We start from the raw sequence: 26,780 nt of genomic DNA, 5'->3' as shown, positions 1-26,780 counted from the left end.
AGTGCAGAGGGTAAGGGTCGTAGTTCTCAGGGCTGGTTGGTGAACGTACAGGTGTTGGGGCAGCTGGTCGTGGTAAGAACCTGGATGCTGGGGAAGGGGGTTTGGAGCTGACATTGGAGCACAAGGGAAAGAGCTTTGGGACAGGGGTGGGGCCCAGCATGGTAGTGCTCTGCCTACATGGCTACAAGTGTCTGGATAGAGTCCACTTGGCGCGCCAGGATGCTTATCAGCTGCTTTGTGCTTTTCTTCTTAGCTGCTGCTTTTCTCTGGCGGATCCTGCTTTCCCTTTCCCTCCAGTCCTGCAGTTTTTTCCTCCAGTCCTGCACTTTCTTACTCTCTCTGGCAGACTGATCCATAACTGCTTTCAGCATGTCTTCTTTGCTTTTTCGCGGCTTCTTCCTGAGGTTTTGTAGCCTCTGAGCAGTCGATGATACGGGCAGTCCAGTAGTCAAGGACACTTTTCGAAAGGCAAAAATGGCAACAGTTAACAGAGGCAGCATTGTTTATAATCTCATCCAGACAGTTATTGCCACACAGTGAAGAAGTTTACAGACTTCACTTTGGCATACTTTTCCCATACCAAACAGAGTGCACATAACCCACAGGAGCCACGAAATGGTGAGTAAGGGGGACTGATAGCTTCAGGGCTGTGCAAGGGTTTCTGTGCGTTGGGGACAGCAAACAGCTACGGGGGCATCTGCACTGAACACTCTCCCAACATTTTCCACAGGAGTTAATCCTGGAAGATATCTCGCTGCTGCGGGTCACCTGGGAAGAGCGGGAGGGTCTGCTACAGCAATGCGGATTCCGCCCTGGCCCCTATGCAGCTTGCCTGTGTGGAGCAACGGTCCCCCCACCCCTCGTGGCACAGTGGCGCAGACACGTTAGCCTGACTGGGACAAGGACCACAGTGGCTCTCCCTATAAACTTGCGCAAGCACATTGCCCATGGTCTGGCTGAAACTTTTCAAGAGATTACCGAGGCCGATTACCCCGACGTGATAGACCACATCAATGGGCTATTCCACATCTAGGCATGCATGCATGCAGCCCTAACCCCCCCTCCTCTCCCGAAACATTTCCATCCTGAAAATAAAAGCTGCTCACCGGTAACCCGCTCCTCTGCTTCTTCTTCACCAAGTACCGGCTGCTGCAACTGGCTACCTTCCTCCTGGCTTGAGAAGAGCTCCTGGCTCCATGCCTCCTGGGACTCCGGGGTGTCTCCCCCCACTCCAGTGCCCTCACTCTCGGTTTCCTCCCCCCCTTCCCCTCCTCTTCCCCACCTGCTCTGAAGTGTCCATCGTGGTCGTCAGATTGGCAGTGGGGTCACCCCCAAGTATTGCGTCCAGCTCCTTGTAAAAACGGCAGGTCGTGGGGGCAGCGCCGGAGCGGCAGTTTCCCTCACGGGCTTTGCAATAGGCACTCCACAGCTCCTTCACTTTAACCCTGCACTGCACCGTGTCCCGGTCATGGCCCCTTTCCAGCATGGCCTTTGATACCTGGCCAGCTTCCTTCCCCCAAACACTGATGAGGTCCAGCAACTCGTCATTGCTCCATGCTGGGGCTCATTTGGCGCATGGAGGCATGGTCACCTGGAAAGATTCACTGACTGCACTCCACACCTGGCTGAGCAAACAGGAAGGGGATTTTTAAAATTCCCGGGGCATTTAAAGGGCGGGTCACCTGAGGCCAGGGCAGTAGAGTTCGAACTGATGAGCAGAGTGGCTGAACAGGCATTCTGGGATACCTCCAAATACCTCTGGAGGCCAATAACAGCGCTTTTGGTGGCCACACTGGCGGAGCAGCGCTGCATCACCAGCGCTGCAATAGTTATACCCGAGGCAGAGCGGGAGTACAGCGAGCACTGCAGCCAGGGAGATGCAGTGCTGTATGTGCCTTGCAAGTGTGGACGGTGAGTAAGTTGCAGCGCTGTAAACCCACCACCAGCGCTGCAACTCTCCAGTGTAGCCAAGCCCTAAGATAAATCTGAAATTTTAGGAAGTAATATTCCCAAAAAGGTCAAAACAGAATTGTTGTCAGCTAAATAAATGTGAATGGGCAAAGGAATCTTTAAACTTGTTAAGAATAAATATTGTGAAGAAACAAATCTCTAGGTTTTTTGCCGCCCCAAACAAAAACAAAAAAACAAAAACAAAAACCCAAAAAACACACAAACCCCTCCCAGAATGCTGCCCCAAGCATGCGCTTGATTTGCTGGTGCCCAGAGCCGTCCTGGAATTTACTTAGTTTCCAGCATTTACAATATATGTTTCGTAAGTGACATTATATGAATGCCATTTTAAAGGGCAACATACTCAGCCCTAACTGTAGCATACAGCTTTTTGTCTGAGAATTTTAAATGACGAAGTTAATCATGGTCACATGGGCTTCAATACACTTATCTGGAAAATCAGCTCTCTCTTTAAACTAGAAGATTCTCTCTTATTTAAGGCCAAAACCTAGTTACACAGGAGATCATGGAAGCTTTACCATGAACATAAGAATGGCCATACAGGGTGAGAACAATGGTCCATCTAGCCCAATATCCTGTCTTCTGACAGTGGACAGTGCCAGATGAGGAAATGAACAGGCAATTAACAAGTGGTCCATCCCTGGTCATCCAGTCTCAGTTTCTGGCAATCCGAAGCTTAGGGAAACCCAGAGCATGGGGTTGCGTCCCTAACCATGTTGGCGAATAGCCATTGATGGACCAGGAACTTCAATGAAACCAGGATTTAGCTCCCAGAAATTTTTTTTCAATTAACTTGGAGATGAGGGATCAAGGACAGGACAAGACAGTCTCCCAGAAGCCTCCTTTACTCTTTTAAGTTCAGTTATCCCACAAGGTCATTAACATGGAAACCTAAAGAATGAAGAACTCTTCACATTTCAGAAGCCACTAAAAAAGAAAGCTAGCAAGAATGGCAGCAGCTCACTAAGCTCTGTCTTCTTCGAACAAAGCCAAGTTCCATCATCTGTGTCATGGTATTAGAATACAAACATGTTTAAGGATGTATCTGTTGCCAGTCTTCAAAAATAGAAAAAAAAATAACAGATTTATTTTAAAATACTACCTATAGCCACAGCTGCAAATGATAATCACATCAAAAGAGCCTGGCGAGGGAGAAATCAGGCTTTAGTAAGTATCAAGCTAGCAACCCAAAAATAGTCATCAATGCAAGAGTGGAGATGATGAGTAACAGGAATTCTTACATAAGGCTAAATATTCAGATTATTTCATTAAAATTCAACATCAGAATTCTTTGCACTATTAATGTGAGAACAGTCAGCATTAATAACCGATACTTCTTTCATCATATGCTACTACAAACAGATGCCAAATCTTCCAGATATTTCTTGGCAAGTTTCATATTTATTAAGTTATTTGGCTCCCAAATGGCCAGAAAAGGAAGAGTTAAACATTAAACTGACTTTGACCTTTAAAGTGTGCCACTACAACATATCAGACTGGAGCTTATTCATAGATAAACCTCTTTGTAAATCTTACCACACAATTACTATATTGTTTTTCCAGTGAACAAACTCAAAGCAATAAGTAACCAAATTTCGAAGTATCATGATACATTGACAACTCTTGCCTAACACAGTAATAAGAAACTTGTCAATCCTCTAACCATCCCATTCTATACATGTTGAATTTACTGCAAAGCAACAGATAGTTTATTAATTTTAAGAAAGGATTAAAAATAGTATTTCTAGGTTTAATATAGGGAATCCTGCAATTTATTTCCCAAGTCAAATAGGAAAGAATTGTTTCATCCTTTTTGATAGCCTGAATAGATTTGAAATGCTCCTTCTTGCCATACCTTGTAGGAAAACTTGTATTCCACACAGAGAGAGAGAGAGAGAGAGAGAGAGAGCGAGCACGTGCTGAAGTGTCTCCATCAGAAACCTTAGTTTACTTCCTCTCTTATAAGGCTGCATCACCTGACATTGAACTGAAGAGGATGATCAGTTCAACTAGACAATTTACGTCAAAAAGGAAAAACTGAGGTGAATCTAGTGTTTCCTTCTCCACTGAAGGTGGTGATTGCCTCTTGTTCAAGCCATTTCTACAGGTCCCCAGGGTTGGATTTAATCACAAGCAGGACAAGCAACTGTTGAAGATGCTTCATCTACAGAAGGCCCTTAATATGGTTTAGTTCCCACATGAGGTTGAATTGCTGAGTCTGCTGTGGAAATCCCCAAAGCAATTCCAGGTCTGATTTACTTTCACTCAAGTATTTTGACTTCACCCATCACAGAGAAGAAGAAAATGGGTCCTGGTGGGAGACATTTTCTTTTCTCGTGTGAGAGAGCACACTTTCAAGGAAGCACTGCCCCCTGGAAAACTGATTTCTGCATCAGGATGCCACAGAAACAAAGAAGTGAGCTGTAGCTCACGAAAGCTCATGCTAAAATAAATGTGTTAGTCTTTAAGGTGCCACAAGTACTCCTGTTCTTTTTGCGGATACAGACTAACACGGCTGCTACTCTGAAACCAGAAACAAAAGGGAGGCCTTGGATTAACTGACTTAATGTAGGAAAAACAGAGTGGGAAAGATGTCTTATGTATTGTTAAAATGCTACCTCCTGACAGCTATTTTCCAAACACTATCTGGGGAAGGATGTACCCGCTCCATATATTTAGGATTCAAAACTGACAGCATATTTTGTTTCTTCATTTTTCATCTCCCTGACTCCATTTAATTCCAAGTCAGCCTCCAGCTCCCTACCAAAGGATTTCCCCACTGTCCCCCATTTGGGGCCTCTAATCTTCCCTCCCCAATAAGGGTCTCTTCTGTAAACTTTAACAGCAAATACTAACAGTTATGATCTTAACCTGTAAGCATTTCATGGCCCGTAAGTCTAAAATCCTAGACAATCCTGCATAATATCAAGGAGAAGTATGTTCCATGTGATAGATGTTGATGTAAAAAGTGCAGCACTATGTAAATGCACAACTTTGGAATTTATGCATTATTTTAAAGAGAATTTAATACGTAGAGTGCCTGACAGCCCAATAGACTGAATTCCTCCATTTATCCATAGAGCAGGACAACATAGGCTTTCTCCACCAATGTGCCTCAGCTCCTGAAAAGGCACCTCTTAGGGAGTTTAGTCTCATACCCATTGAGTCTTTGCATAGCTAGGGCTGCCAATATGGGGGACAGTTATCAATTAGATTTTTGTGACACAGACACTAGGCTGAAACCACTAACTAGTTTCACATAAGCCATTAGAAATTATCAAAAAATAAATAATGTTAGATCACAACAGACCTGAATCAGGCTTGAACCAGAGACCTAAAATCTAAGTCTCTATATCCCTCTTACCTGACCCCTGAGCTATAAATAACTGCATTACACACGTTTAATAATATGAGGAGCTGGATGACTATCAAAATCACCTACAAAGGTTAAAAGAATGATATACACTGTACTTTTAAAGTTGCATTACTGGTCTCATATTTGGTTAGACAAGGAAGTTGAAAACCTTCAAGGATTTCTAACCTGCTAATTAAGTTTCTCAAGGTCAAGCCCAGGAACTGTGCAAGTGGAGACAGACAAGAGGTTTTTTAGATGTCTTCTCTTACATGAGAAAGGCTTGCCAGCTAACAGAATTCTGGTGGTATCTCACTGAACAGTAGACGTAGTAATTTAAAAAAACCTAAAAGCTACAAAAACTAAAATCTTATAGTAGTTTTAACCAATGAGATGAATAACTATTTGTGAAGCAAACAAACAAACAAAAGTATTTTAGTCCTTCTAAATGAAACTAGCCAGTAGCCCATGCACACCACCAGATGTCCCTCCGTTGCCTGTTAACATCTCATTACATCATGGTGGTGGCAATAGTACCAAATAACAGTTTTAAGGTGAATTGTGTGACTGGCACATTTTGAAAGAGTAGGGATATTAGTCTGTTTGTCTTGGGAAAATTCCAGTGCCAATAATTGAAGTTTGCCTATCTAACTTCCATCAGAACTTCAATTTAATACAATACACATCTTTACTTCTTGTCCTAAACTTCTAACATCTGATGTTTGCGGTGAAACAGTGGGTTTCACCAAAAAGACAGTTCAACTTCTTAGTAATTAAATTAATTCCCTACATCATTTTTGCAATCAGTAAAGTTTGTGAAGGGTTTCATACTTTTGGATATAAGCACCACATGATCTAGCATCCTTATGTTTCAACAAAAAGCCAGCTATAACAAAAGAAGCAACAGCAAGCTATGATATCCAAACAGTTATTCAAATCATCATAAATTATTATTTGTACAGCAGTAGTGCCTGGAAGCCCATGCCCCTTTTCACAAGGTGCTGTACAAAACATAACAAAATAGTTTACAGTCCCAAGTACAAAGATGTCAGGCAATAGATGGATATAACCAACACCGGGAACAAAATGCAAGAAGATGATCATAATCACCATGGTAAGCAGCTGTCGCAACACAGTTACAACAATCAAACATGTATCCTTCTGAAACCATGTGCAGAAATTCAAAAGAACCTTCTCACAACACATTCTAATATCACTGTCTAATTTGGTGGAGGAAACTTGGGGGATTGAATGGATTAATTTAGACAGCAGCTCCTGGCTTTTGAGGAACTCTGAAGCATCCTCACCACCAATAAAAAGACAACTACTAACCTTCTCTGTCACTTAGGTTGCTGGATTCTTTGTGATCTAACCATTAGCCTTCTGGCCAGACTGTCTTGAAGGAAGCTAAGGATGTATGACAATAGAAAGGTGGCTTGCATCCCCTACTCTATGTCCATCTGCAACCCAACCCTGGAAGACTCTGGCTCTGGAGGTGTTGCTTTTATTTTCGGTTATGAAAAAAAAAACAAAGTAAAAAGTGTTTTCTTACAAGAACCTTGTGATATATGTCAGTACTTCCACACACTAGAAGTAGTAACTTACAAAAAAAGAAAATCTTCACCTGTAAATTGAGTTTCCCTTTATCAGACATCAGTCTAGGCTTTTCCCCCCCACTCACATTGAGAGAACTGTTGTGTCAGTTTACACTAAGACAGAATGGATACTTAACAAGTCAGATGATTCACATGTGACTAGTTATGATACCAAATATTTGACTGACCAACAGTCAAAGAGCATAAACCTTAAACCACAGCTATCCAAATTGGTGCTGTTTATTGGAGAAAAAGGTCTTACCATTTCCACTGATACTTTGTTCTGGTTGATCTAATTTAGGAAAAGGGATCTTTCCAAATGAAAGGGATCAGATATATTCAGTTGTATATGACAGAGTTTCTCAACCTGTGGGTCATGACCAAAAATTGAGTTGCTAAAACATAACAATAGGTCTTGTAGTGGCTCTTGCTCCAGTGGGGGTGGGCTGGGCTCAGCTTCCTGCTCTGGGTGTTGCAATCTGGTGCACAGGGCTGCAGTACCACTCAGATTTGGCCCAACTCCCCTTGGTCATGGCAGGGCCAAACCTGAGTGGTGCTGCGACCCCCGAGGTTGGAATGCCTGGAGTGGCAAGCCGAGCCCATCCAGTCCCAGGGGACTGGAGCTGCAGGAGCCACTGCTGTAGGGTGAGTGCAGGACATGCTCTGCAGCCTCCCACCCCAGGGCCTCCCACCCACTTCCAGTAGGACACAGCCCTCCCCCCTGCCCATAGGGCATCCCACCCCATCAGAGGCAGGATTTGATCCTCCCCACCTGGCCTCTCATCCGCCTAGAACTCTACCCCGCTCTCTCCCATACACACCCCTATTTACTGGGTCACCACAAGCAATTAAATGGGTCCTGAAGCCAAAAAGGTTGAGAACCACTGGCATATGGTTTGGCTTTTTGGATATCTGTGAATAAGTATATCAGCTTACAATGAAGAATCCACACTGGCACTTATGTTAATTATTCTTTGAACACTATATACAGAGGTTAGTATGTATATATATTTGTTTCAATGAGGTCTAGTAGTTAGAACACAGAAGTGAGAATTAGGACACCTGGATTCTAGTCCTGGCTTTGCCACACACTTGCTTTATCTTCATTTTTGTAAAATGAAGAAAACAGTTATCTGCCTTTGTAAGGTGGTCTAAGGTCCTTGGATAAAACATACTATTTGAGTTATAAATAATAACACACACACACACACACACACACACACACACACCCCATCCCGGCCCCAAATTATACTGGGAAATGGGAAAGCAGGGCAGAAGAATAGCCTTGTGGTATGTGCCTGTTTAAAAGGACTTGATCTTATCCCCACTGCCATGTTTTGGCTCTTGAGGACGTACTCTAATTGGTTCTCAGAAGCTACCTGCCAAGAAATGGAAAGACGTGCAGAGTGGCTGTTCAACATAAGTATTTATAGCAGGAAAGATCAACCCAGATGTAACTCCCTTCAGCACAGTGCCAAAGACATGAGTAAAAAGCCAAGTGATTCTAAAGATTAATCGCGCTGTTGAACTATAATAGGAAACCATTTAAATATTTTGGATGTTTTTTGACATTTTCAAATATATTGATTTCAGTAACAACACAGAATACAAAGTGTACAGTGCTCACTTTATATTATTTTTTATTACAAATATTTGCATTGTAAAAAACAAAAGAACTAGTATTCTTCAATTCATCTCATACAAATACTGTAGTGCAATCTCTTTATCGTGAAAGTGCAAATTACAAATGTAGATTTTTTTTGGTTACATAACTGCATTCAAAAATAAAACAATGGAAAACTTTAGAACCTACAAGTCCAGTCAGTCCTACCTCTTGCTCAGCCAATTGCTCAAACAAAAAAGTTTTTTACATTTACGAGAGAGAATGCTGTCCGCTTCTTATTTACAATGTCACCTGAAAGTGAGAACATGGCACTTTTGTAGCCAGAATTGCAAGCTATTTACATGCCAGATACGCTAAACATTTGTATGCCTCTTCATGCTTCCACCACCATTCCAGACGACATGCTTCCATGCTGAATAAGCTCGTTAAAAAAATAATGCATTAATTTAATAGATGACTGAACTCCCTTGGGGAGAATTGTATGTTTCCTGCTGTTTTACCTGCATTCTGCCATATATTTCATGCAGTCTCAGATGATGACCCAGCACAAGTTCATTTTAAGAACACTTCCATTGGAGATTTGACAAAACGCAAAGAAGGTACCAATGTGAAATTTCTAAAGATGGCTACAGCACTCAACCCAAGGTTTAAAAATCTGAATTGCCTTCCAAAAGCTGAGAGGGACGAGATGTGGTGCATGCTTTCAGAAGTCTTAAAAGAGCAACACTCTGATGCGGAAACTACAGAACCCGAACCACCAAAAAAAGAAAATCAACCTTCTGCTGCTAGCATCTGACTCAGATGATGAAAATGAACATGGGTTGGTCCACACTGCTTTGGTTTGTTATCGAGCAGAACCCATTATCAGCATGGACACATGTCCCCTGGAATGGTGGTTGAAGCATGAAGGGACATACGAATCTTTAGCACATCTGGCACATAAATATCTTGTGACAGCAGCTATAACAGTGCCATAAGAACGGCCATACTGGGTCAGACCAAAGGTCCATCTAGCCCAGATCCTGTCTACCGACAGTGGCCAATGCCAGGAAGAGCCGCCCAGAGGATTCCGGGGGCCTGGGGTCTTCGGCGCCGGGCCCCTGCTTTTGCGGTAATTCGGCGGTGGGGGGGTCCTTCCGCTCTGGGACCCGCCGCTGAAGGACCCCGAAGACCCGCGGCAGGGACCCCCGCCGCCGAATTACCGCCTTCCGCCTCCTGACGCGCCCGGACCCAACAGTGAGGAGGCTCCGGGTTTTCGGGCGGAAGGACCCCCCGCCGCCGAATTACCGCCGAAGAGGGACCCGCCACCAAAGTGCAGCCCAGTCTTCAGCGGTAATTCGGCGGTGGGTCCCAGAACGGAAGGACCCGCCGCCACCCAATTACCGCCGAAGACCGGGCTGCACTTTGGCAGCGGGTCCCACTTCGGCAGTAATTCGGTGGTGGGGGGTCCTTCCGCCCCGGAGCAGAAGGACCCCCCCACCGCCAAAGACCCGGAGCAGAAGAAGCTCCAGGGACCCAGGCCCCGTGAGAGTTTTCCAGGGCCTCCAGAGCGAGTGAAGGACCCTGCTCCAGGGGCCCTGAAAAACTCTCCTGGGGGCCCCTGCGGGGCCCAGGGAAATTGCCCCACTTGCCCCCTCCTCTGGGCGATCCTGATGCCAGGAGCCCCAGAGGGACTGAACCTAACAGGTAATGGTCAAGTGATCTCTCTCCTGCCATCCATCTCCCCCCTCTGACAAACAGAGGCTAGGGACACCATCCCTTACCCCATCCTGGCTAATAGCCTCCCTGAATTTATCCAGTTCTTTTTTAAATGCTGTTTTAGTCCTAGCCTTCACAACCTCCTCAGGTAAGGAGTTCCACAAGTTGACTGTGCGCTGTATGAAGAAGAACTTCCTTTTATTTGTTTTAAACCTGCTGCCTATTAATTTCATTTGGTGACCCCTAGTTCTTATATTATGGGAAGAAGTAAATAAGTTTTCCTTATCCACTTTCTCCACACCACTCATGATTTTATATACCTCTATCATATCCCCCCTTAGTCTCCTCTTTTCCAAGCTGAAAAGTCCTAGTCTCTTTAATCTCTCCTTATATGGGACCCATTCCAAACCCCTAATCATTTTAGTTGCCCTTCTCTGAACCTTTTCTAGTGCCAGTATATCTTTTTTGACATGAGACCACATCTGTACGCAGTATTTTAGATGTGGGCATACCATTGATTTATATAAGGGCAATAATAAATTCTCTTTCTTATTCTCTATCCCCTTTTTTATGATTCCTAACATCCTGTTTGCTTTTTTGACTGCTGCTGCACACTGCATGGACGTCTTCAGAGAACTATCCACGATGACTCCAAGATCTTTTTCCTGATTTGTTGTAGCTAAATTAGCCCCCATCATATTGTATGTATAGTTGGGGTTATTTTTTCCAATGTGCATTACTTTACATTTATCCACATTAAATTTCATTTGCCATTTTGTTGCCCAATCACTTAGTTTTGTGAGATCTTTTTGAAGTTCTTCACAGTCTGCTTTGGTCTTAACTATCTTGAGCAGTGTAGTGTCATCTGCAAACTTTGCTACCTCACTTTTTATCCCTTTCTCCAGATCATTTATCAATAAGTTGAATAGGATTGGTCCTCGCACTGACCCCTGGGGAACACCACTAGTTACCCCTCTCCATTCTGAGAATTTACCATTAATTCCTACCCTTTGTTCCGTGTCTTTTAACCAGTTCTCAATCCATGAAAGGACCTTCCCTCTTATCCCATGACAACTTAATTTACGTAAGAGCCTTTGGTGAGGGATCTTGTCAAAGGCTTTCTAGAAATCTAAGTACGCTATGTCCACTGGATCCCCCTTGTCCACATGCTTGTTGACCCCTTCAAAGAACTCTAATAGATTAGTAAGACATGATTTCCCTTTACAGAAACCATGTTGACTTTTGCCCAACAATTTATGTTCTTCTAGGTGTCTGACAATTTTATTCTTTACTATTGTTTTGACTAATTTGCCCGGTACTGACGTTACACTTACCGGTCTGTAATTGCCAGGATCACCTCTAGAGCCCTTTTTAAATATTGGCGTCATATTAGCTATCTTCTAGTCATTGGGTACAGAGGCCGATTTAAAAGACAGGTTAAAAACTATAGTTAATAGTTCCGCAATTTCACATTTGAGTTCTTTGAGAACTCTTGGGTGAATGCCATCCAGTCCTGGTAACGTGTTACTGTTAAGTTTATCAATTAATTCCAAAACCTCCTCTAGTGACACTTCAATCTGTGACAGTTCCTCAGACTTGTCACCTACAAAAGCCGGCTCAGGTTTGGGAATCTCCCTAACATCCTCAGCCGTGGAGACTGAAGCAAAGAATCCATTTAGTTTCTCCGCAATAGCTTTATCGTCTTTAAGCGCTCCTTTTGTATCTCGCTCATCCAGGGACCCCACTGGTTGTTTAGCAGGCTTCCTGCTACTGATGTACTTAAAAACATTTTGTTATTACCTTTTGAGTTTTTGGCTAGCCGTTCTTCAAACTCCTCTTTGGCTTTTCTTATTACATTTTTACACTTAATTTGGCAGTGTTTATGCTCCTTTCTATTTACCTCACTAGGATTTGACTTCCACTTTTTAAAGGAAGTCTTTTTATCTCTCACTGCTTCTTTTACATGGTTGTTAAGCCACGGTGGCTCTATTTTAGTTCTTTTACTGTGTTTCTTAATTTGGGGTATACATTTAAGTTGAGCCTCTATTATGGTGTCTTTGAAAAGCGCCCATGCAGCTTGCAGGGATTTCACTTTAGTCACTGTACCTTTTAATTTCTGTTTAACTAACCCCCTCATTTTTGCATAGTTCCCCTTTTTGAAACTAAATGCCACAGTGTTGGGCTGTTGAGATGTTCTTCCCACCACAGGGATGTTAAATGTTGTTATATTTCGGTCACTATTTCCAATCGGTCCTGTTATAGTTACTTCTTGGACCAGCTCCTGCTCTCCACTCAGGACTAAATCTAGAGTTGCCTCTCCCCTTGTGGGTTCCTGTACCAGCTGCTCCAAGAAGCAGTCATTTAAAGTATCAAGAAATTTTGTGTCTGCATTTCATCCTGAGTGACATGTTCCCAGTCAATATGGGGATAATTAAAATCCCCCACTATTATTGAGTTCTTAATTTTGATAGCCTCTCTAATTTCCCTTAGCATTTCATCATCATTATCACTGTCCTGGTCAGGTGGTCAATAATAGATCCCTAATGTTATATTCTTATTAGAGCATGAAATTACTATCCATAGAGATTCTATGGAACATGTGGATTCTCTTAAGATTTTTACTTCATTTGCTTCTACATTTTCTTTCACATATAGTGCCACTCCCCCCCTCCCCCTCCCCCTCCCCCTCCTCTGCCCCTGCATGACCTGTTCTGTCCTTCCAATATATTTTGTACCCCGGAATGACTGTGTCCCATTGATTGTCCTCAGTCTACCAGGTTTCTGTGATGCCTATTATATCAATAGCCTCCTTTATCACAAGGCACTCTAGTTCACCCATCTTATTATTTAGACTTCTAGCATTTGTGTACAAGCACTTTAAAAAGGTGCACTGTTTATTTGTCTGCTCTTTTATGATGTGTCTGATTCTTTATGTGAATGTTTCTCGTCTGATCTGGCCCTTACATTATCCTCTTCCATCCTCTGCTCCTGACTATAACCTAGAGAATCTCTATCAATAGACTTTCCTCTTAGAGAAGTCTCTGTCCGATCCGTGTGCTCCTCTGCAGCAGTCGGCTTTCCCCCATCTCCTAGTTTAAAAACTGCTCTGAAACCTTGTTAATGTTAAGTGCCAGCAGTCTGATTCCACTTTGGTTTAGGTGGAGCCCATCCTTCCTGTATAGGCTCCCCCATCCCAAAAGTTTCCCCAATTCCTAATGAATCTAAACCCCTCCTCTCTACACCATCGTCTCATCCATGCATTGAGACTCTGAAGCTCTGCCTGCCAACCTGGCCCTGTGCGTGGAACTGGGAGCATTTCTGAGGGTATGTCTACACTACAAGAGTAGTTCGATTTAACTTAGGTCGAATTTGTGGATTTGACCTTATGAATTCGAATTTGTGTATCCACACTAAGGACACTAATTCGACTTTGTGAGTCCACACTAACGGGGCAAGCGTCAACATTGGAAGCGGTGCATTCTGGGCAGCTATCCCACAGTTCCCGCAGTCCCCGCTTCCCATTGGAATGCTGGGTAGAGCCCCCAATGCCTGCTGGGGGAAAAATGTGTCGAGGGTGGTTTTGGGTAACTGTCGTCATTCAACCGTCACTCCCGCCCTCTCTCCCTGAAAGCGCCGGCGGGAAATCTGTTACCGCACTTTTCTGGTCAGAGACAGCGCGGACGCCACAGCACTGCGAGCATGGAGCCCGCTGCGATCATCGCTGCACTTATGGCCGTTGTCAACTCCTCGCACCTTATCGTCCACCTCTTCCACAGTCAGCTGCTGAGAAATCGGGCGAGGAGGCTCCGGCAGCGCGGTGAGGACATGAAGTGTCAGAGTGGCACAGACCTCTCACAAAGCACGGTACGCCGTGCCATGGAGATCATGGTGGCAATGGGTCACGTTCATGCTATGGGACGGTGATTCTGGGCCCGGGAAACAAGCACGGACTGGTGGGACCGCATAGTGCTGCAGGTCTGGGATGAATCACAGTGGCTGCGAAACTTCAGGATGCGTAAGGGCACTTTCCTTGAACTGTGTGACTTGCTGGCCCCTGCCCTGAAGCGCCAGGACACCCGGATGCGAGCAGCCCTGACTGTGCAGAAGCGAGTGGCCATAGCCCTCTGGAAACTTGCCACGCCAGACAGCTACCGGTCAGTAGCAAACCACTTTGGCGTGGGAAAATCTACCGTGGGGGTTGCTGTGATGCAAGTAGCCCACGCAATCGTTGACCTACTGCTCTCAAAGGTAGTGACCCTGGGAAACGTCCAGGTCGTCATAGATGGCTTCGCCGCATTGGGATTCCCAAACTGCGGTGGGGCTATAGATGGCACTCACATCCCTATCCTGGGACCGGCCCACCAGGCCAGCCAGTATATTAACCAAAAGGGCTACTTTTCAATGGTGCTGCAAGCACTGGTGGACCATAGGGGACGTTTTACCAACATCTACGTCGGGTGGCCGGGCAAGGTTCATGACGCGCGTGTGTTCAGGAACTCTGGTCTGTTTAGACGCCTGCAGGAAGGTAGTTTCTTCCCAGACCACAAAGTAAGTGTTGGGGATGTGGAGATGCCTACAGTGATCCTCGGGGACCCAGCCTACCCGCTAATGCCCTGGCTCATGAAGCCCTATACAGGCGCCCTGGACAGTGACAAGGAGCTCTTCAACTACCGGCTGAGCAAGTGCAGAATGGTGGTGGAGTGTGCTTTCGGACGTCTCAAGGGGAGATGGAGGAGCTTACTGACTCGCTCGGATCTCAGCGAAACCAATATCCCCATTGTTATTGCAGCTTGCTGTGTGCTCCACAATCTCTGTGAGAGCAAGGGGGAGACCTTTATGGCGGGATGGGAGGTTGAGGCAAATCGCCTGGCTGCTGATTACGCTCAGCCAGACACCCGTGCGATTAGAAGAGCCCAGCGGGAAGCGCTGTGCATCCGGGAGGCTTTGAAAGCTAGGTTTCTCAGCGAGCAGGGTAACCTATGACTGTCCAGTCTCTTTACAGAGAAGCTGAACCTGCCCCTGTTTCAGTTACTATTCATTTTTTTCAGCGGTTACATACCCCGTTCACCAGGTTTCCCCCCCTTCCAACAGACGTTTAAAAATAAAATTATTGGAACATTTTTAATTAACAAAGTTTTCTTTACTAACGAATTCGCTTTCAAGGGTTCAAACAGGGACGCAGACTGTGGTGGGTACGGTGTGCAGTGATGTACAGACCGCTTCTACACTCGAGGACTGACAGGCTCCTGCTCCTACAGCGGTCTCTGGGGGGAGGACGGTTACAGGAGGGTGTGCAGGAAGGGGTGGGTTTGCAGGAAGGGGTGAGGGGTGTGTGGGAAGGGTGAGTAGGTGTGGGGGATGATGGCTCTGGCTGGGGCTCAGGGCATCGGAGAGGTTCATGGCTAGGGTGGAAGGGCATGGTAAGGGCAGCCTGCCTTGCCATTTGTGGATGCCAGGCGCTCGGACCCTGGGGCAACATACACCTCCCAGACTGACCTGGGGCAGCAGACACCTCGCAGAGTGACCCGGGTGCCTAGTGACTGCACTCTGTGTGTGACCTGCTGTTGATCCTGCCCCCATGTCTGTACCCTGTTAATGGTGGCTGTCCTATGCAATTAACAAACCCCTCCCCCCCTTCACACAAAGTCTTCTGCAAAGAAACATGACGGAAACAGTAATGAACAGCAAACTATTTTTAATACTCAACTACACAGTTGGGGGATGAAACTGGGATTTGGGATCGGGTGAGCCAGGAAGGGAAGCAATTCTCATACTTTAGGGAATGAGAGCTGTTTGGTACATGAGCGCTCTGCTGGGGTGGAGTGACAGTTTTCACGGCCCCTAGCGCCCCTCCTTGTGATTTTGGGTGAGGGGGGGACAGGACTTTGTGGCGGGAGAGGGCGGTTGCAGATACAGTTCAGGGGGGCTCTCTGCTCCAGCCTGCGGTCCTGCAGAACATCCACAAGGCGCCGGAGCGTGTCCGTTTGCTCCCTCATTAGTCCAAGCAGCGTTTGAGTCGCCTGCTGGTCTTCCTGCCACCACCTGTCCTCCCGTTCGCTGTGTGAGCGCTGCTGCTGAGAGAGGGTCTCCCTCCACTGGCTCTGCTGGGCCGCCTCGGCTCTGGAGCAGGCCATCAGTTCAGCGAACATCTCGTCCCGAGTCTTTTTCTTTCACCGCCTAATCTGCGCCAGCCTCTGTGAGGGGGATGCCGGGGCAGTTCGGGAAAGAGCCGCAGCTGTGTGATGGGAAAAAGGAAGTGATTTCCTTGCAAAGATACATGTTTGCGAACACTGAACACAGTCTACTCAGTTTCTGTGAACAAGACCATACAGGGCACCTAGTCTCACGAGCTCTCAGGACAAGTTCGAATTTTCGGCATTCGCTTTCATTGCCTGGGGTCTTGCACTGGAGATCGGACAAGCGGGACAGGACAGCAGAATCCGTGTAGCAGCCAGGCCTGGTAAGCCGTAAACTTTAGGCTGCTTAACAGTTAATGGATAGCAGTGCCCTCCTGCTGCAGGCAATCTGGAAAGCATAAAGTCTGACCCTGTTCCAGCCCCTCGCGGCTGTCCCCGGGAAAGATCCCTGTATGCTTTTCCTCTGCAGCCTCCAACACGTGGCTGTTAAACGACGGTCATTGTTATGCAAAGGAAAAGTCAAGCATTCACAATAGTAACATTAAAGTAATTCCCCTAATTAGATGCAGCAGTCGCTGAGCGAGATCACCCTGAGGTGGGTCACCAGGAGAAACAGAGAGCGCATGCTGCGTGAATCCCTGCACAGACCAGGGCCCTATGCTGCGATGCTGGTCGAGGCAATGCTCCCACTATACCTCAGGATGGCCTGGCGCGGAAGAGTGTGCTTCCACGGAGCACCCAATAAGGCACCTCTCCCCAGGAACCTCCTGAGGAGGCTTTTCGATTACCTCTCCGAGAGCTTCGTGGAACTGTCCCAAGAGGATTTCTGTTCGATCCCTATATGCATTGACCTTCTTTTCATATAGTTTTTATTCCTGTTTTTTAAAAAATAAATGTTTACATGTTTATAGCACTTACCGACTGATCCTTCCCCTGATTCAGAGTCCGGGTTAACGGCCGGGGAGGATTGGTAGGGGATCTCTGTGAGGGTGATGAAGAGATCCTGGCAGTCGGGGAAAGCAGTATTGTAAGCGCTGTCGCCTGCCTCTTCCTCCACAAACCCTTCCTCATCTTCCCCATCGGCGAACATCGCCGAGAAACTGCCCGTCGACACTATCCCATCCTCAGAGTCCACGGTCACTGGTGGGGCAGTGGTGGCAGACCCACCGAGAATGGCATGCAGTGCCTCGTAGAAGCGGCATGTCTGGGGCTGGGCTCCGGAGCGTCCGTTTGCCGCTTTGATTTTTTGGTAGCCTTGTCTCAGGTCCTTGATTTTCACGCGGCACTGCGTTGCATCCCGGCTGTATCCTCTGAGTGCCATGGCTTTGGAGACCTTCTCGTAGGTCTTTGCATTCCGTTTTTTGGAGTGCAGCTCCGAAAGCACAGACTCATCGCCCCACACAGCGATCAGATCCAAGACTTCCCGGTCAGTCCATGCTGGGGCCCTCTTTCTACTCTGAGATTGCATGGACTCCTCTGCTGGAGAGCTCTGCATCGCTGCCAGTGCTGCTGAGCTCGCCCCGATGTCCAACCAGGAATTGAGATTCAAACTGGCCAGACAGGAAAAGGAATTCAAATTTTGCCGGGACTTTTCCTGTATGGCTCATCAGAACATCTGAGCTCGGACTGCTGTCCAGAGCGTCAACACAGTGGTGCACTGTGGGATAGCTCTCGGAGCTACTAAGTTCGATTTACATCCACACCTAGCCTAATTCGATATAGCCATGTCGAATTTAGCGCTACTCCCCTCGTCGGGGTGGAGTACCGAATTCGAACTAAAGAGCCCTCTAGGTCGAATTAAATGGCTTCCTGGTGTGGACGGGTGCACGGTTAATTCGAATTAACGCTGCTAAATTCGAATTAAAGTCCTAGTGTAGACCAGGCCTGAGAATGCCAACAGAGAGGTCCTGGATTTCAGTCTCTTCCCTAGCAGCCTAAATTTGGCCTCCAGGATGTCTCTCCAACCCTTCTCTATATCATTGGTACCTACATATACCACGACCACCGGCTCCTCCCCAGCACTACACATAAGTCTATCCAGATGCCTTGAGAGATCCGCAACCTTCGCACCAGGCAGGCAAGTCACCATACAGTTCTCCCGGTCATCACAAACCAAGCTATCTATGTTTCTAACGTTCATATGAACACCCGTTTTCACTTTTGGATGACTTGTAAATGAAGAAGTGGGCAGCAGCATCTCCTGCAAATATAAACAGACTTGTTTGTTTGAGTGGTTGGCTAAACAAGAAGTAGGACTGAGTGGACTTGTAGGCTCTAAAGTTTTACATTGTTTTGTTTTTGAACGCAGTTATTGTAACCAACAAAATCTACATCCAAAAATATTTATAATAAACAATAGAATACCTATTGAAATTTAACAGTAAGAAAGAGAACACTTCCACTGTGCTGGGTTCAGAAGCTCCCCTTTTCATGGATCATAACTCCCCACCACCCAAGAGACAAAACACAGACCTTTACAGCTGACATTCATTCTACAGAGAGCTCAGATTCATTTTCTCTCTCTCTCACACACACACACACACACACGGTTCAGAAGTGCCATGACCATGTAGCACTTACTGTGGCACTGGAATTCATTAAATGTTGTTTTCCCAAGAATAGTTCTATTGTACTTTTTACCTGCAAGAACATTTGAGTCAGACCTCAGTTTGAAACCTAATGCCTAAAACAATATAATCTGAGAGTTTAACACAACTCTGTACAGCTCCTACTGATAAAATATGATGCCTCTTTCTGTGCATTTCTCCACTTGCTAAGCATGTGTTACATTCCTATACACCTATTATATTTCGTTTTGAAATTTAACAGCTTCAAGCATCCAGTTTGTTTTGATTTAAGTTATAATATGTGCATCAGTATGTCAGCAAGTATGTTTAAAATAATTTAATTTTTATTGCTGCCCAGTTCTGTCATCTATACCACAAACCAAGTTTAATACAAGGGTTACCTGTATTATCTTGGCAAAGTATCTTTCATGGAGTCCCAGTAGTTTGTTAATTTTATAAAAATGCACCTAACACATATTAATAGATACAGGATTTGTTTTTTTAAAAGTTAGAACATTACAACGACTAATTCATGAATATAAAAATAGGCTAAGTGGCTTAACAGTCAGCCCTCTTGGAAAAAGCCTGAGAAAACAGGCGAAACATGTCTCGTACTCTAAAGTTACATGGTAAGTGTCCAATATATTTTTCCCATTTTGGGCAGGAGAGAAAACTGTTAATCAAAATTTACACATGGAGGAATTTTATAAAATAAAATGTCTTGCTTGCACTTGTAGACAACTGTGCACTACCGAGACATTATAATAGAAAATACTAAAAATAAACAAAAGTTTTGGAAGCAGGATGCATGGATTTAAATCACTTCATTAAAAACAAATCATTGATTTAAGTCAGTAAAAGCTACTCTGAACATTTGTGTAATTGAAACTTCAAATTAAAATTTATAACGAACTAAACTGTAAGTGGTGTTCGTTTTTAAATACACTACTGGTACAGTAGCTTATTTGAATTTTTTATAAAACTGCTATAGACCCCAAAAAATGAACACCCGGATTCCGCAAATACTTAAGCAGGTATCTAACTTCACTCATGTGTCTTCAAGGAGACTACTCAGGTGCTCAAGCATTTGTGGCATTAAAAATTAAAATTTTACTTTTATAAAATAATTTCCCTCTTGGTGGCATAAACTCTGAGGATTTAAAACAAAATTACTGTGTTAATGATAAATATTTAGACTTTCAATACATTAACAAAGTGAACTTTTTTTTTTAAATACACAGAGACCATGTTTTTCAAAATAGGAGCCTAATATTAGGTTTTTAAGTCCATATTTAACACCTAAGGGTAGGGTTGTCAACTTTCTGATTGCAGAAAACCAAATACCCTTGCCCCGCCACTGCCCCACCACTTCCATCACTCCATCCATCCATCACTCCCTTTCCCCCCACCCTGGCTCACCTTCACCAGGCTGGGGCAGAGCGTTGGGGTGGGGGTGGGGGAGTGAGGGCTCTCGGGTGGGGGTGGGCATGGGGATGGGGATGAAGGGCTTGGAGTGCAGGAAGGGACTCTGGCTTGGGGGGGAGAGGTTTGGAGTACAGGAGGGGGCTCTAGGCTGGGGTGTGGGAGGGGGTGAAGGCTCCAGGGTGGGGCTGGGGATGAAGGGTTTAGGGTACAGAAGGGGGCTCTGGGCTCAGGGGGGATGGGATCGAGGCTCTTGGCTGGGGCAGCAGGTTGGGGTGCAGTGGGGGTGATGGCTCTGGCTGGGGATGAGGGGTTTGGCATGGATGAGGGGTGCTGGCTGAGAGAGGGAGTTTGGGTGCGGGAGGGTGTTCCAAGCTGGGGCAGAGGGTTGGGGTGCAGGATGGCCTGGGATCCAGAATGCGGGTTCTGGGGGGCGGGGGGGAGTTTGGGTGCTGGAGGGGGCTCAGGGCTGGGGCAGAGGTTTGGTCGGGGGTGCAGGCTCCGGGTAGTGCTGACCTCAGGTGGCTCCTGGAAGCGAACAGCATGACTCTCTGTGCCTGGGAGCTATGTTGAGCTGGCTGCTGTAGTCAACTGGACTTTTAGCAGCCCAGTCGGTAGTGCTGACCGGAGCCACCAGGGCCCCTTTTTGACACCTGGCAACCCTAACTAAGGGTGAGATTTTCAAAAGCACCCAAGACACTTCGGGCTTGTCTACACCTGAGGCAACGTGCTTTGCAGGGGAGTGATTTCTAAAGCACACTAATGTGCTGAGCTCTAACCAGTCTATGTAGACCCTGACAGTGCACACTAAACAGTACTATGTTAAAGCACACTAGTGAACTTTTAATGCATTTCAGTAGGATCTACATGGACCAATTAATATGCTTAAGAAATCTCCCCCCCCCATAGCATGCATTACCCCACCACATAGACAAATCTGTAGGGTATGTCTATGCTATGAGTTGGGAGTGCAATTCCCAATTCAAGGAGACACACTCGCACTAAAAACAGAGTGTAGCTGGAGTGGCATGAGTGGTAGAAGCGGCTAGCTGCCCCAAGTACAGGCCTAACATCTCAAATGGGCATATACTGGTGGTGGCTAGCCCCTCTGGCTGCCTACGCAGCTCCAGCTACACTATGTTTTTAGCACACAAGCTTGATCGGACGTACTACAAGTATGTCTCCTCATGCTGGGAATCACAGCCCCAGCTCAACATGCAGACATACTCTTAGGAGAACAAGTCCCATTGATTTCAAATCCTGATGCTGTAATAGCACAGTCAAGGCATTTCAGCACTCTGGACTTGTGGAAGTTCAAGATGTTAGAAGGTAATGTTAATTGCATACATAGCACCAGGGTAGATTGATTCAAATCAGCAAGCAGGAAACCTTGAGTTAAATCACTGATTTTAATTTTGTTTTGCATTTGTACGTTTCAGTTATTTTCCAAAAGAAAAGCAGGTTCTCATTGTTTGATGACAATTAAAACATGTTGATTTGCAACCAGATATAACCTTTAAACTAAATTTGGTACTTCTTGCTAACCTTGAGAATATACTATAACCACACACATTTATTTGAGCAATTACATAGCATAACTCATTTATTCAGCTTAATATTTACTTTATGTTAAAAAGCAGTGACTGACATTTCGTATTTTCTAGATTTTTTTTATTTGTGATTAGCATCAAGATGCATTTGAATGGAAATTGGAATTCAGTTAAAATGCACAAAACAGCATTTTAAAATATTTAAATAAAATTAAAGATGCTGAATATATAAAAAGTTTAGCCAAATACATTTTACATTTAAAACTGATTAAACAAAGTATTAGCTATAATTAGTGAACTGAACTGATGATTGGTCACCATGACCTTCAAGAATGTAGAACTAGCAGATGTCATTGTCTTACCCCTCATTTTTATTCATAGAATGGAAAAGGAAACCAAGCTTCCTGCTTTTTTCAACTCCCAATCGGTTTCTCAGCTTTGAATGAATTAATCATTGAGCTGAACTTGTTGAATAAACTGAAATGAAGAAATATTCTCTCTGCTCCTGCAGAAAAGGATGCTGCTTTCAAAAGCTGATTTAGCACTCAACACCACACACTAGTTCCAGGTGCTTAGCCAGTGACTTCCACCAATATTTTGACTTTAAGACTTCAGCAGCAAACATACATTGCTTCAATTATTTGAATAGATTATAGTAAGTTTTGGCCTTAATATAATTGGTCGTAATATCAATTTTAATATTTTTAAAAGAAAGAGTGCATTTACGTTTTAAAATCTGATTTTTTTGTCATCAATTTTTATTTATCCTGGATAGCCTGAGGTTTTTGTTTTATCTATTTTACATTTGAGTTTGTGTTCTTCTCACTGTAAAGAGAATAATGAGGTCTCGGACTTGACTTTTTCCTGCACAGATGAGTATTTTTAGTATGAAACTTCTTAGTAGAAAAAAAATCTCTATGAAAAAGCCAAAATTCTATTAGCAATTAGGAAGCTAAAGAAATAAGTACAAAACATGCACGTCAGCAATTTATTATTATAAAAAGGGAAGAAAGTAATTGAAAAATAGTGAGGGGTTAAATTATTATTTAAAATCAAGATATATCTTAATGTTTTGTTTTGTTTTTAAATTGTTATTTTTACACCCTGTTTAGACTAGAGATAAACTCAACATGCTTTTTGGGTTTAAGCCAGCCTCTAACTACTGAGTGTTAAGGAAAAACTTTCTCTGGGGACAGGTTATCCCATAACTAGTTACTGCAGGATTTCCGGCACCCTCCTTTGAAGCAAATGGTATTTAGCTGCTGTCTATGAAAGAGTACTGGACTAGGTGAACCACTAATCTGATCAAACATGGTAATTCCTATGCGGCATTTGTTTCAGACAGACAATCTTGGTCTGGCTAAATCTTTAAACTTGGTTTTATTATTTTTATACACACACACACACACACACACACACACACGACTAAGGTTAAATCTGCACTACAAATTGGAACCATGTTATAGCTAGGCTGGGGGGCGGGAGGGGGGAAAACAGATTTACTGACATGGTAGTAGTTATACACAGGGACTAAGGCAGTGTTTTCCACAACCTACAAAGACATTTAATGCTGGGAATGTGTTTGGCAACCTACCAGTCAGAAATGCCTCTGAAAGTCTAGTGTACATCGCTCCTGAAACAATTCATAGAGAGTCAGAGTTTAAGGCCAGACGGAACCAGTACATCATCTACTCTGATTTCCTGTACATAACAGTAATAATTCTACTATGACGTAGCTTCTTAGACAATGCTTTGCATTCATATTTATATATCTCAAAGCACCTTACTAAGGCAGTCAGTATTATAATCCCTGTTTTTTAGATGGGGAAAATAAGGAAGGGTGCAAGATGGTAGGGCAGGCCAGTGAGAGCCAGGAACAGAACCAAGGTCTCCTGTGTTTTATTCCAGTGCTTTAGCTATTAGACCGCTCCCAGGCAAGGTGGAAAACAGTCTCCTGACTCTAAGACAAAGAATGAATATCAGAGAGAATGAGCAGAGCTGAATTTCCATGCAACAACACTTCCAGCAATTTAAATTGTGGTGAGCTAATTTTTTTCCCAATGCTCGTGAAAGATAGTATGACATTTCACTGTTTCATACAGAATTTGTATTAGCTCTAGGGAATCCCGTATACGCTGTAACTAGGATTGCTAACTTTGTAATTGCAGAAAACCAAATACCCTTGCCCTGCGCCTTCTTTCTCCATCCCCCCTCCCTGTGTCACTCTCGCTCCCCCACCCTGGCTCACTTTCACCAAGTTGGGGAAGAGGTTTGGGGTGTAGGAGGGGGCTCCGGGCTGGAGGATGGGGCTGAGGGGTTCGGACTGTGGGAGGGGGCTCACGGCTGGGGCAGGGGATTGGTGTGTGGGAGCGGGTGAGGACTCGGCTGGGAGTGCGGGCTCTGGGGTGGGGATGGAGTCAGGACCGAGGTGTTCAGAGTGTGGGAGGAGGTGTGGAGTGCAGGCTTCGGGAGGGAGGGGATTTCAAGCTGGGGAAGGAGGTTGGGGTGAAGGCTCCAGGCGGCACTGACCTCATGTGGCTCCATGTCCCTCTGGCTCCTAGGTGGAGGGGCGGCCTTTGCATGCTGCCCCTGCCCGCATGCACTGCTCCCACAGCTCCCATTGGCCATGGGAGCCGGGGCTCGTGGCAGCTCCTGCAGGCGGGGGCAGTGCGTAGACCACCCCTCCACCTGGGAACATACGGGCCATTTCCCAGGAGCTGTGCGGAGCCAGACATGGAGCCTGCCTGCCCCGCTGGGGCTGCGGCCAACCGGACTTCTAGTTGCCCAGTCAGCTGTGCTGACTGGAGCCACCGGGGGTCCCTTTTCAGCTGGGCATTCTGGTGAAAAACCAGACACCTGGCAATCCGATCTCTCTCTCTTAGTTTGGTATCGTATATGGCATTCCTGTTTGCTTACATCCATTTTATTTATCCCTGAGACTTCACTGTTAGAGTATATTGACAAATGCATCTTATTTTACCCGATCCTTATCACATATCTTTATTTGTGCCCTGTGACAAAGAATCACAGAAAGTTGCAATTTCTCCAAACACAGAACAAGGAACTTTATTGAAGTAAGGAAAAATAATACAGTAAAAGCTGTTTTATCCAGCACTTCACCACCCGGAAAGCTTTATAAACTGGCATTTCTGATCTTCACTGAAATTCAGATTTATAGTCCGGTTGGCACAGGGCCGGCAGGGGGTTAGGGTGCAAAGCACAGGCTCTTGGAGGGAGTTTGGGTGTGAAAGGGGGCTCAGGGCAGCTGGTTTGGTAGCAGGAGGGGGTGTGGGGTGCTGGATCCGGGGGATCCTCACCTCAGGCGGCTCCCTGCCAGCAGCAACCTGTCCCGGCTGCTCCAAGGCGGAGGAGCTGCAGGCGGCCAATGGCAGCTGTGGGGGTGGCGCCTGAGGGCAGAGTTGCCTGCCACGCCTCCACCTTGGAGCAGCCGTGACAGGTCGCTGCCTGTGGGGAGCCGCCCAAGGTGAGCACCCCCTGGATCTGGCACCATTTACCCCCTCCTGTGCCCCAACCCACTGCCCCGAGTCCCCTCCTGCACCCAAACTCCCTCCCAGAGCCTGTGCCCCACACCGCCTCCTGTGCCCCAAACCCCAGCCCTGCACCCAAATTCCCTCCCCCTCTTAGTTAACTGGCATTTTTCACTTACCAGCACTTCCCCATCCCTCCAACACGCCAGATAAAACAGGTTTTATTATGTTAATGTTAAACCCACTCAACCACCCACATCTCTACTGCAGAGCTTCCACCTACAATCTTCCTCATCCTCCCTCCACACTGGCTTTCTGCTACAGATAAATACAGTTCACTTTCCCTTAGAAGTGTGAGGGTATATGGAAACATCAGGGACAAGTACTGACCTAGTACTTCCACTGAACTGCTGAATCACCCTTCATAGTTTTAAGGCCACTGTGATCATCTTGTCTGACTTGCTATGTAAACACAGGACTTCCCTGAGACTTCCACAGGATTTCCCCAAATTAATTGCTTTTTTAACTAGATTCTCTTTTAGAAAAACTTCCACTTTTGATTGAAAATTTTTTGGTCTTTCTAAGACACATTTTCTAATCCTTTGCTCATTGTTGTGGCTCTTGTCTGAACCCCCTCCAATTTTTCCAAATTCTTGAATTGTGGACAACAGAAATGGGAACATTATTCCAGCAGCAGTGGCACCAGTGCAAAATAAAGAGGTAATATAACCTCCCTACTCCTACTCAATATTCTCATTTATGCATCCAGGGATCATATTAGCCATCGTTATCAGTTGCCATAAAAACGTTAAAAAAGAAAGAAAGTCAGTCAAATAAGTTGAAAATCTTAAGTGACTCAAACTGTGCCACAGGATCTCTATGGGCAGACATTCTATGCTTGAGTAAGAAGAATATATCAGTAAGAATATGCTATTGACCACTGACCAGGATGGAGTCAGTGATTGTGAAATACTAAAGGAGGGTAGAGAGGCTACAAAACCAGAAAAACCCAATAATAATGGGGGATTTCAACTATCCTCATATTGACTGTGTACATTAGGGTGACCAGACAGCAAGTGTGAAACATTGGGAGGGGGCTGGGGGGTAATAGGAGCCTATATAAGAAAAAGACCCAAATATCGGGACTGTCCCTATACAATCTGGTCACCCTAGTGTATATGTCACCTCAAGATGGGATACAGAGATAAAGTTTCTGGACCCCATAAATGACTGTTTTGGGAGCAGCTAATCCTAGACCCCTTCAGGGGAGAGGCAATTTCTGATTTAGTCTTAAGTGCAGCACTCATTAATGTAATTAAATTTAGTTTCCTTGTAAGGGGGAAAATACAAGAAACACAACCCACCACAGTAACATT

General features: G+C 45.2%; 1 protein-coding gene across 5 annotated transcripts in view; it reads right to left on the bottom strand.

Annotated features, from left to right (window-relative positions):
• MLLT3 (MLLT3 super elongation complex subunit) overlaps positions 1 to 26,780 on the bottom strand; it is a 255,214-nt gene that overhangs the window by 173,647 nt on the left and 54,787 nt on the right. The window lies entirely within an intron of this gene.

This window comes from Mauremys mutica, chromosome 6 (assembly GCF_020497125.1).
Source record: "Mauremys mutica isolate MM-2020 ecotype Southern chromosome 6, ASM2049712v1, whole genome shotgun sequence".
NCBI classification, from domain to species: Eukaryota; Metazoa; Chordata; order Testudines; family Geoemydidae; genus Mauremys; species Mauremys mutica.
Note: the sequence above shows the minus strand (reverse complement) of the source record. Positions and strands in the feature narration are given on the sequence as shown.